Genomic DNA, 12771 nt, shown 5'->3' on the forward strand with positions numbered 1-12771 from the left:
AAAATATCAACAGATAACGGTAGCACGGCGGTTTTAACAATATCTCAGCAATGTGCAGGTTTTAAGCTCTTCTGCATATTTCAATTTAAACACATAAGTACAAAGATATATTATCCCAAAAATCTTTTGTCAAAGTCTACTCTACACCTAGCGCCAGTCAGTTTTCTAAAATCATGCATTTTATACCTGTGAAAATAGAAATCGCCAGCGCTAGGTGTAGAGTAGACTTTGACAAAAGATTTTTGGAATATTATATCTTTGGCCTTATGTGTTAAATTTGAAATATGCAGAACACCTAAATTCATCTTCCAAGCCATTCTCTAAGCATTTTATTCTTTTTATTAAATAACGGGATTTCAAAACTGCCCTTTGAAAAGGCCTAAAAAATATCTTTTTTTTGTCACTTTTTTCACTGCTTATAATTAGAACTTATTAAGATATTATGCTCAGTTAAAAAAATCGGCGCCTCTAGCACCAAAACCGGCAAAAACTGGCAGTTAAACTTCTGTGCCCCTGCTTGCCCCCCTCTTCGGCCAACAGTAGTTATCTCAAGAAGTAAAAGACATATCAACACACGAAAAGAAAACTTTTTTAACATAACCGAACAGATTGTAATGTAATGTTTACAGATTTCTTTTTGGGACTTTCCTTCCAGGGGCTTGTGGAGCAAAAAAAAAACCCAAAACACTAAAAATATGAGTTCTGAGCTTATTTTTAAAGATATCAACCTGATTTTTATAAAAGAAAACTTTTTAAATAAAACTGAACTCAGTAATATTTAAACATTTCATTTTGGGACTTTCCTTTCAGGGGCTTGTGGAGCAAAAGACCCCCCAAAACACAAAAAATATGAGTTCTGAGCTTATTTTTAAAGATATCAACTTGATTTTTTAAAAAAAACTTTGTTACCATAACCAAACTCAGTAACATTTACAGATTTCAATTTGGGATTCCTTCTAGGGACTTGTTTGGCAAAAGACCCCCAAAAACTAAAAATATGAGTTCTGGACTTGTTTTTAAAGATATCAACCTAATTTTTTTTTAAAACTTTTTTTACATAACAGAACTTAGTAACCTTTACAGATTTCATTTTGGGACTTTTCTTCTAGGGGCTAGTGGAGCTAAAGACCCCCCAAAACACAAAAAATATGAGTTCTGAGCTTATATTTAAAAATATCAACCTGATTTTATTAAAGAAAACTTTTTTAACATAACCGAACTCAGTAATGTTTGATGAAATCTGTAAACATTACTGAGTTTTGTTATGTTAAAAAAGTTTTCTTTAAACAAATCAGGTTGAAATTTTTAAACATAAGCTCAGAACTCATATTTTTATGTTTAGGGGGGTCTTTTCCTCCACAAACCCTTCAAAGGAAAGTCCCAAAATGAAATATGTAATGGTTACTTAGTTCAGTTTTATTTAAAAAGTTTTCTTTTAAAAAAATCAGGTTGATATCTTTAAAAATAAGCTTAGAACTCATATTTTTGTGTTTTGGGTGTCTTTTGCTCCACTAGCCCCTGGAAGGAAAGTCCCAAAATGAAATCTGTATAGGTTGCTGAGTTTGGTTATTTGGAAAAGTTTTCTCAAAAAAAAATTAGGTTGATATCTTTAAAATAAGTCCAGAACTCATATTTTTAGTTATGGGGGTCTTTTGCCAAACAAGCACCTAGAAGGAAAGTCCCCAATGAAATCTGTAAATGTTACTGAGTTTGCTTATGTTAACAAAGTTTTCAAAAAAAATCAGGTTGATATCTTTAAAAATAAGCTCAGAACTCATATTTTTAGTGTTTTGGGGGGTCTTTTGCTCCACAAGCCCCTAGAAGGAAAGTCCCAAAATGAAATCTGTAAACATTACATTACAATCTGTTCGGTTATGTTAAAAAAGTTTTCTTTCTGTGTGTTGATATGTCTTTTACTTCTTGAGATAACTATTAACTACTGTTGGCCGAAGAGGGGGGCAAGCAGGGGCACAGAAGTTTAACTGCCAGTTTTTGCCGGTTTTGGTGCTAGAGGCGCCGATTTTTTTTAACTGAGCATAATATCTTAATAAGTTGTAATTATAAGCAGTGAAAAAAGTGACAAAAAAAGATATATTTTAGGCCTTTTCAAAGTGCAGTTTTGAAATCCCGTTATTTAATAAAAAAATATAAAATGCTTAGAGAATGGCTTGGAAGATGAATTTAGGTGTTCTGCATATTTCAATTTAAACATTTAAGGCCAAAGATATAATATTCCAAAAATCTTTTGTCAAAGTCTACTCTAAACCTAGCGCTGGCGATTTCTATTTTCAGAGGTATAAAATGAATGATTTTAGAAAACTGACTGGCGCTAGGTGTAGAGTAGACTCTGACAAAAGATTTTTGGGATAATATACCTTTGTCCTTATGTGTTTAAATTGAAATATGCAGAAGAGCTTAAAACCTGCACATTGCTGAGATATTGTTAAAACCGCCGTGCTACCGTTATCTGTTGATATTTTACATGCCTGGCGCTAGGTCGCCAGTAGAGATAGAGAGCTGAAATTTTGTACATGTATTTCTAGGCTCCTAAAGTAACTTTTTAGGTTAGCAGAAGACTGAAATTCGAAAAAGTGTATTTTCATGAAAAGGTCTAATAAACATACTAAAATTCGTTGTCAAAAATGTAAAAAAAATCAGCCTGTTTTAAATGGACGGACAGACTTTCTGGTAACGATTATAGAGTTGCTGCGCTTTCTAATTGTTAAAGGAATCATCATGCAAAGTTTGAAATCGGAAGGACAATTCTATCCTGTTTAAATTTATGAAAATAGCTAACCGTTACGGACGAACATATGTACTGACCCTAATCATAGAAAAGCTTCGCTTTTAAAAAGGGGTATGTGAAACAGGGATGACAACATACATAAAAGCCAGGTTAAATACAAACAAAAATAGGAATAGACCGGCCCTGATTGTAGAAAAGGTTTGCATGAGTTTAAGAAGAAAAAAATGAGTTACCTTAGCTTGTTTTGTTTATAAGTTTTATCTGTGATTAATAGTATCATAAACAGTGCAAGAACTGTTATTAACACAAATCTTAATTAAAGAATTATAGTACATAATCATACAAATAACGTCCTTAGTTTAAAATCAAAAAAAGAAAACCCCATAAAGTTTCACCATGGTTTTCTTCAAATAAAACTTTGAAATGTTGAGCATTTTTTGACAATATATCATCAACTGTTTTGTTGAGTTAAAAGTTCTAATAAAATAATCAAATGCTATAAATTACGAAAGTACACTAATAAAACTGTTTATAATATTACAAGTACCATTAATTTTTCTTAATAAACATGTTTCATCAAAAAAGTTTACTTCTGTGTTACAGCAGTTTGAACTCAACAAAACATTTAGTAATAGTTGGTCACAAAATGTATAATATTTCAAAGTTTTATTCATAAAAAATCATGGTGAAATTAAATTTTTTAAATCGATATAACGATATCAAACATAACCCTAGTATATTCACTAATAAGAAACATTTAGAATTACTGTTGGGAGGTCTTTAGAATCATTTGCTCTTGTTTGTGCATAGTCCCCTTCAATTAATAAGCTGATAATTAAAGCTGACAAAAGTTTTATTTAAATAACAAAACCAAGGATAATAATAATTAGTCTCACTGCCTGGTTTGCAAACTAAAGGCTTAAATCCTTTTATAAAAGTAACATAATCTATGTGTCTGTGTGTATCCAAGCATATCCCTAACAACTGGACCAATATGGTTCTCCTTTAATTACAAAGTAGCTGTTTATAGGTCATGGGAAGGTTTTGTAACTAACCCGCCTAAGAGAAATCATCCCTAAAATATTTTATAGTGTCGCTAGATATTGTCACTGACATTGAAAACATTTTATACACAAAAATATTTCAAAGGGTCGCTAGAGGCAGAAAATACTACCAGGGCCCCTTAGTTATTGGCAAAATGGGATTTGGATTTTTGCAGTCGTTAGGTAATTTGTGTTTGTTGTGTTAGTTTAGTAATCTATTATATGTACTAAAATCCTTTCCTGTAGTAATTTCTTGCATTTAACATTTTAAATTATATAAATTTTAACACTTGAAACTAAAGTCACTATCATATATTAATTTATAATTAAATCACCTATAACTGAACATCTGCTTGAACAAACTAATAGAACATTTGGACATTTACGAATTACATTAAAGCAAAACAAGCGTTTTCCCACAAATTGCGAAGTGGTCCAGCTTATACCACTAACGAAATTATTTCGAGAAAAAAAGCATGAAACCTTTACGTGGTTTTAAGCTGTAGTTAGGGGCAACATATAATAAAATTTCCCTCCAAATATCTTTTTAGATTTATTTTACTTGTTAGTCATACCTTATACCTGGACTTGGTCAGCAATCACACCTCCCTTTCATTAAATATATAAAGTAGAAATTAGGAGAGGAAAACCATTACTTTAGGTTATGTTATATTGGGTACTGGGTAGACCCGCAGGGTTATGTCACCCTGAAGGAGTTAGGCATAGGATAAAAACAACCCATACTCCTTCTTATTTTCATTTAAAAAAAAATAAAGCAGAGTGGTACCAGTGCTCGAAAGGCACACTGGTAGAAAGTACCATAAAACTTTACCCCTCCCCCTTGGACGTCTATGGCTCTAAGGGCGTAGCCGCTATATGTATGATATTTTGATCTATAACTATTTTAATTTCTTTATTGAAGTCCAACAAATTTTTCTCACATGCATTGGATCGGTTGACCCTGCCAAGTTTACTGTTCGTCATGTTTAAAATTATAATTTCGTATTTTTGTATGATAACCAACCTTCAAAGTCACTAATTTACCAGGGATATAAAGGCAATGGCCGATAAATTGATGTACATCCCCAATGATGATACACAAAATTATTCATTCTTTAGAGGGTCGGAATGGGGGAGTGGGGAGTTTTTTCCCAACCCAACTGCATTTCAGGTTGAAATTAGATAAATTAACAAATCGGATAAAAATGTAAGCAATCTTACTAAAATATGTTTGCTATTCTATATTTTTTTTCTTGGTATTATTGACTGAAGAACATAATTTACAGGTGTGTGCAATAATTTGTTTAATTTAATCAATAGTGATTACTGATAGGGCAGCTATGTGATGACTCAGGTATGGCCGCACGTTGGTCTGTGTCTTCCTCGTGGCTATTAACAAAATTAAGTTTAAGACTTTATATGGAATTTTAGTAACTATAAAAGTGAAGACAATTTTTTTATTCTAACATTTTTGAAATTTTAAGGCTATTAAAATCAAAACTTAATATTTATTTGTTCTAATGGTTGATGACAAAAGGTTTCATTGCAGCTTGAAATTATTTTAGACGATTCCTCAGATTTATTATCATCTATTCCATGTTATTTAAATATATATGTTATAACATCCAATATATTTGTGCTTTGCTACTTTTTAATGTTGCTATCTTTGATAATGTGATGACTGCATAGTATTTATTTCAAAAAAAAACTACTTTACGTTTATCAATTCAGTTTAATATTTTAATTTATAAAATTAGATGTTTTTGATATGATTGAAGTCACCCTTATTTTAACAAGGATGACGACCTAGATTAACAAAAGAGATAGACATAAAACAAACCTTATACCTAACTACATCATAAACCGTCATGCCGAGTTTGAAACTGATATGACAATACCTAAATTAACGATCAAAGCTATCCGTTATGGAAGTACGGATGGACTGAAAGACGAACAGGCCTACCATAATTGTATAATAGTTATTTCTCGCATCGTATTATAAACGGCTTTCCGCGGATATAGAATGTACAATTATGAGATTAGTTTTTTTAGCCCCGAGGTGCCGAAGGCACCGGCTAAAAAAACTGGTTTTAATCTTATGATTATTCATTTTTATATTCGTAGAAAGCTGGATACGAAAAAGAGTTTTACTAACTATTTTTGTTGCAGAGTTAAATAAACAAGGATGACAACATTAATGGATGTCCCATAAAGTAGTAATTAGCGCACTACGCTCTGACATCGCTTCATACATATTTTTCTTGGATGACAAATTATATTGCAATTTGTCAGAATATAAACACGTAACCTTACCTAAGATGCCCTGTTGTTGTAAGGAGGGAAATTTGTAGGAAGTTAGGATTCTACCAATCAAACAACTGTAATCATGCTTTTCCCTGCTCATGCTTCTCATTCATATGAGAGTGCCATTAATTAGGACGGCTAAATATGGAACACCTGCCGAAACTCTAGGCCAAAGTGACGTAATAATGGAGTAGCTTCCACGAGAATTGCAGGTCCGCTTGTAATGTAACTCAGCTGTGCGCAAAGCTCACCAATTCATGATTGGCCAAAGGATTCTCACTTCCAATATCTGTGTGCATCTGAATCATAACTTCAGAAAATCAGGGCTACATACAACATACATGTAAATAATAAAAATATAGAATAGAAAGAGTCAGATAAACAAACAAAAATTCTGTATAAATTATCCCTATATAAATTGAATTAAAGATGCTTAAAATTTACTTATAAGTTTAAAGGTTGCGTCCTATCGTCGTAGGAATAATTATTTCAAAAATCAATTGTACATTTCAATCTCGTTATTAAGCTATAAAAATTGGAAAGAATTTTAATGAATATAATAGATTTAAAATCTGCATAAAATTTTAAGGATTTTTTTTTATAAAATTCGTTTTTTTATATAATTCATTATTTAAAAGCGCAAATCCAATTTAAGTTAATAAATTTTGACCAATAGGATAGGTAGATTGGAAACTACCTGCGCTCTAATTGGTTGAATGATGTATGTCACTTAAGCTTCTCCAATCAGGGCGCAGATTATTTTCAATCCACCAATCACAGATGTCAAAATTATTTAACTTAATTTGTATAGATATAGAATTATATAAAGAATTATACAAAAAACGAATTTTATAAAAATTCCTTAAAATTTTATGCAGATTTCAAATATATTATATTCATTAAAATTTTTTCCAGTTTTTATAGCTTACTCGTTATATAATAAATTATTTTCAAAATAGCTAAAACTAGCAAAAATAGCTAGAATAATCTGAAATGAATAAAATGACAAAGGAGGATCACTTCTGCATACCTACCCTAAATTTAATAAAACTTTCCTTAAACTAGTAGGTGCGTCATTAAAAAAATAAAATAAGGATGACAACATCCATAAAAGCGAAGCTCTGAAACGATAGGACAAACGGACATTAACACTTGTCAGTATAGTGTCAGAACTGAATAAACATAAAATAATGTATAAGATTCAAAGCAAAATTGTAAGTAAATTTGTTGAAAAACTGCTTGTAGAGAATAATGTTTATGGACATGCTTACATTTTTAGGACTATTATTTAGGATTATCGAGTTGCTTCGATTATAATATTATAGAAAAGCTTCGCTTTTTAAAAAGAAATACGTAAAAAATGTGAACTATTTTTCTATTTCTTTCCGTTCATTTGATTTGTATATCGCTACGTTTTTTCAAAGAAATGTACTAAAACAAGGATGACAATATTCCAATGAACTTATTCAAAGCGAAGCCAATTTTCATAAATTGGATAGTAAAATCTATTTATTTATACATTTTTTTAAAGATGGATATGTAAAAATATTTTCATTTTTCCCAAGACATCAAATATTTAAGTAAACATTATCGAATCATGATTACTAAATAAATATGACTCAGATAGACGTATTTATGTAACTACCCTCATTATATAATTATATAGCCTCGGATAGCCTATAAAGAAGACAGGGTACAACAGAGTTCTTATTTTCTTGTATTTCTGAACCAAATCTTGATTAATAATGTGCACGAATATATGGTCAAACAATCTTTAGACAAACAACCTCTTGATTGCACTATCTTTGTTTGTGCATGGTAAAAGAGTTACGCCTGTTTGTGGTCAAGGCCTTCCCCCTACTCCAACTATTTTATGTCGGGCATCTGCATTAGCAGCAGTAGGAACCATTTTGAAAGTCTTTAGTAATGACTCAGTTGGGGCGAGATTTGAATCCATCACATTACTAACTACTAGCGGATGCGCTACTTGTTACGACATAGTCTCTCAGGATAATTATAGATAAGGTGCGCTCCAACAATTGAGTGCGTCACACATCAAATGTAAATGTGATGCCTCATATCAGAAATATGAAAAGTTATCAAACAAATTAAAAATTGCGTGACATATCTTTCTATTTGACATATGTACTTGCGGATGTGCCCCTAGCATCTAAGAGCTCTGTATTTAGAGTAAAAATGTAGTAGAATAGTATTTCTAAAAATTGAATAGCCTAGAACCCTACCGGGACCTATGTAAAGCTTCCCTAAAGTAGAACTAATAACTATTCTGTTATACAAAGATTTCAATAACTACTGAACTGATTAGGTTCTTTTTTTTAAGAAAGCTTCATTAAGGTCCCGGGATAGTTTTAGGCTATTTTAACAATTACAAAACCCTTTCTGGCTAGATACTTTTGATGCTTATAACAAAACGTTATCTGTACAACTGACGTATGGATCCTATAGAGGTATAGAGTAGCTGCGCTACAAGAAAAAAAGCGTGACAGTGACGCACCGTATCAATCCTAAAAATGTAAACTATTTCTTTTTATGCATGGAGGGTGGGTATATTGGGCTTTAAATCAATTGTACCGAAAGTTTCACGCTCACTTATTCTTAAACTAAAAAAAACTATTGGGAATTATCCTAAACAGTTTATTAGTCAATGAAACTAATAAACTAAGTTTTGAAGGTCCTATGAAACAGTTCATTTATACGGAAAACTGAGGGTAGATCTTTATCTTAAAGAATTCCAATGCCAATGTGTTTTTAACTTTAACTCACTTTGTCCTTTATTCCAAAAAAATTATTGGGCTTTGATACTCATGATTTTTCAATCCATGTTTTCTTTCAAACTTAAACTTTTATTATAGGTTAAACTTAACCTTTCATTTACTTACTTATTCAAAATATGTTATTTATTTTATTGTTCTGTTTAAAAAAAATACTTTTTTTCCAACTGATGATAAACTCATCCTTAGATAAAAAAGTTAGCATTACAAATTAAATCTTTCGGATCATTTATTATTTTTCAATTTTTGCGGCTACGTAAAGTTTTTGGAATGTATACACTTTTAGTATAACTATGTCATAATTCTATAAATCTGGCACAATCCTGCTTTATTTTATCTGTATATCAACTTTGTATGATTTTTTTCTATTTATTTGCAGGGAGGGAAGGGACATTTAACTATTTATAACACTAGTCCCCAACGTTTTGTATTAACGTTTTTTTTGTATGGGGACTTTTATTCAATTTTGAATAGTTGATTCATCAAGTTGATGGTTTAAATGTTTCAACCAGTAAGAACAGGTAATTTTGTGTAACATCATTAGGGATGTACATTAATTTATCGTTCATTGTCTTATACTTTTAGATTCCTGATTTTTGTTAATTGATATAAAAGGTCTAGATGAACAATCATTCACAGTACCAATAGTAGCACAGTGTTCAAACTTTTTATTTTCATTTTGCATGGGGGGGGGGGGGGAGTAACAACACGTATTTTAAGTGTGAAATGTAAAAAATATACCTAATTAAAAAATAACATGTACATTAAAGCATTGCGCGAAGCGCCAAAAATATTTTTTCGGTTGGGAGCTATAACCCTTCCCCCTAAATTATTTTTGAAATTTTTAGTTAAATATTTATGGAGGTTGGGGGGTCAAATCTAATTTATTTCCAAATTATGCTGGGGGATAAGGGGGGTGGGGGTGCACCCACACTTGGAATTACCTACAGGAGGAACAATTATTTAATGGTTTTTGAATTGTACATTTTATTTTGTTGGTTTCGAAAATGTTTATTTACTCTTCAAATGACACTTTAATCTTTGTTTATCTATCTATTAATTACATTTTTTTAAACTGATGACCTATGCTATGAATGACGCACAAGCATTCATTGAAATTGACATACAAACGCATCAAATCTGAAATAAAAAAAGAAAGTCACTTGATAGCATTACGGGGCATATCGATAAGATTATTTCAACAAAAATAAAGTTTTCCATATCAAACACGTTGATTCTAGCTTATCTAAAAACATATTTCAAAAACAATAACTAGAATAATTAGGCTTAAATGAAGCATCTCTATAGCCAAACCATAAATCTCCATATTACTAATTCTTTACTTTTAATAATTTTTTGATTTATCCTAAAATTTTGCTTAGATTTGTAAATCATATTATATTACTTTAAATTCATGAAACTGTAATTTCCCCTTAGGCTACCTCTCTTTCTCAAAGGTCTTTATTTACCAACCAAAAAAAAACACACATAAATATCCTTTTTGTATTTTTATAACTAAAAAGAAAGCAAATTATAGATAAGCTGGACTCCAAAAATAAAATCCACATGATGCAAATGATGTTTGTAGCAATGCAAGGGTACAAGGATATTACAATGGATAGAAATTTATTTTTTAATATTTCTATTTGCTTATTTTTGACTGTAGAAACAGAAAATTTGAAGAAAGATTTGTAGATTAATTTAACTGTAGTTTTTCTCTCCCTCCCGGGAGTAATGAGGTGTGATAGTTTTATGTTTATTCAATATACAAAAAAATCTTACAGAAATGTAAAATTTTCTATCCCACCCCCAAAGAAAATAGCTGAAAACCACCACAAGACTAGTAATTATATTATCTTAAGAGAAGAGCCTAATAAGTCCAGCGGTTAATAAAATCTTAAGCTATAGACGGACATACGGAGTGACAGACGGACAGACATCGTTCTACTTTGTATTAAAGATATTTTTGAAAAGGAGGACAAAAATGATATTTTTCTGTCCCACAAAAACACTTTTACTTTCCACGTTTTATTAATCCATCTTTGCCCGTTCAATTTCATCTTTCTGCAATCATAATTTTATTTTTTTTCTGTCAAGTCTATCTTAGAGATATATTAGATGATTAGAATTTAACAAGAATGAAAACGTTCCTAAGTAGCTAAGACATTACAATCTAACAAAAATCTGTGAAACAATAACAAGAAGCTGTAATGCAGAAAAAAATAATGAATAACCTTTAGATATTTTTAACAAATAAATTCACTTGTAATAGGTCTTTAAATATTCAAATAAATAGAAACATAGTTTATAGAATAGCAGCACCTTTTGAATTAATTTTGTTACAAACGGTTTGAAAAACAATCAAAAGCTCCACTAAAGTCTAAAGATCAGAAACTATAAAATCACAACTCTAAAAAATCTCCCATATAGACGACTCAAAATGCGTAAGCCCATGAAACTAATCATATTAATGCTTTCTGTACACTTTTAGTACAGTATTAGATTAACATTCGTGTCAGAAAGAAGCAACTTCTTTTTTTACCCTTATTCATTTTGAAAAAAATATTATTTAATACTTATATTTGCGGGAACTTTTATATAATGAAATTATACAATTTTTGACATGTATAAAACGGCTTGCTTTATTGCATCAAGATCCATGACAGATCTAGGTAGGAAATAAATGTCTATAAATGAGCTCAAGTTTTCCAAATATTAAGTGTTTAAAACTCATAGTGCTCCAATAATCCATAATAAACTCTCATTGACCAGAACGATATGACCCATTATTTTACTGTATGAAGAATATTTTTTTTATATTTCATTTTGCTATTTGAATTACATTGAAGTATTAAATTTCGATACCATGGAAACTGTCCCAATTTTGTATAACTTTTGTGGAACATGTTCCAGTTACGTCATATTTTTCTTTCCCAAAAAAGGGAAGGGGGGAAGAAAATCTCTTCAAAAGAGATGGGGAAAACCCCCTTTTCTCCCATATCTTTTTTCTTCCCCCCTTCCCTTTTTTTCTTTCCCCCTTCTCTTTTTCGGGAAAGAAAAATATGACGTAACTGGAACATGTTCCGCAAAAGTTATACAAAATTGGGACAGTTTCCATGGTGTCTTAAATTTCTATTCATAAAACAGAAAATTTAAATTTATAATATAGAAAATAAAAGTAAACTTAGTTTTAAAATAATTTGATACTAGCGATACGTGCATAATGTGGTCAGATATTGAACTAAAATCTAACAGTTAACTAAACATTTTGACACTTTCAGGATGATACTTTGAAATAAAAAATATTAGGATCCTAAAATATTTTAAAGAAAGATAGGCAAAATTATAAATACTTTAATACTTTAAACAGGGATAGGACAATGGAAGAAAAAGATTAATATTCAATCTAGCTAATGGGATAATTTTAGAACGCTGCCTCTAGTAATTATTTATAATAAGAACAATTATTTATATTCTATAGTAGAACAGTTTCTGACAAATTGGAAGTTCCTATTAAAATTAAACTATAATACTAAAATTTTTAGTAATATTAATCTGATGGTAAATTCATAAAAGTTTAAGTGACAAAAGCACAAGTGCCGAAAGTGAAGGGTATAATTTTTACTTTTTATGTACCAGTCCTGAGGTGGATTCTTTACAAAAAATTAAGGTCACTTAGTGAGGCAAAATTATTTTCATGAAAAATCCTCCAAAATTGCATAAAAAATCTACAAAAAAAGGTTTATTAACACAAGATGTGATTTTTGAAGATTTTTCACAAAAATAATTTTGCCTCACTAAGTGACCCTATTTTTTTAAAGAATCCACCTCAGTTGTTTGTATGTGTATGTTTAACAACAATCTTACGGAAACTCTTTTAAGATAT

This window comes from Acartia tonsa, chromosome 11, assembly GCF_053477335.1.
Source record: "Acartia tonsa isolate MP-2025a chromosome 11, ASM5347733v1, whole genome shotgun sequence".
Lineage (NCBI taxonomy): Eukaryota > Metazoa > Arthropoda > Copepoda > Calanoida > Acartiidae > Acartia > Acartia tonsa.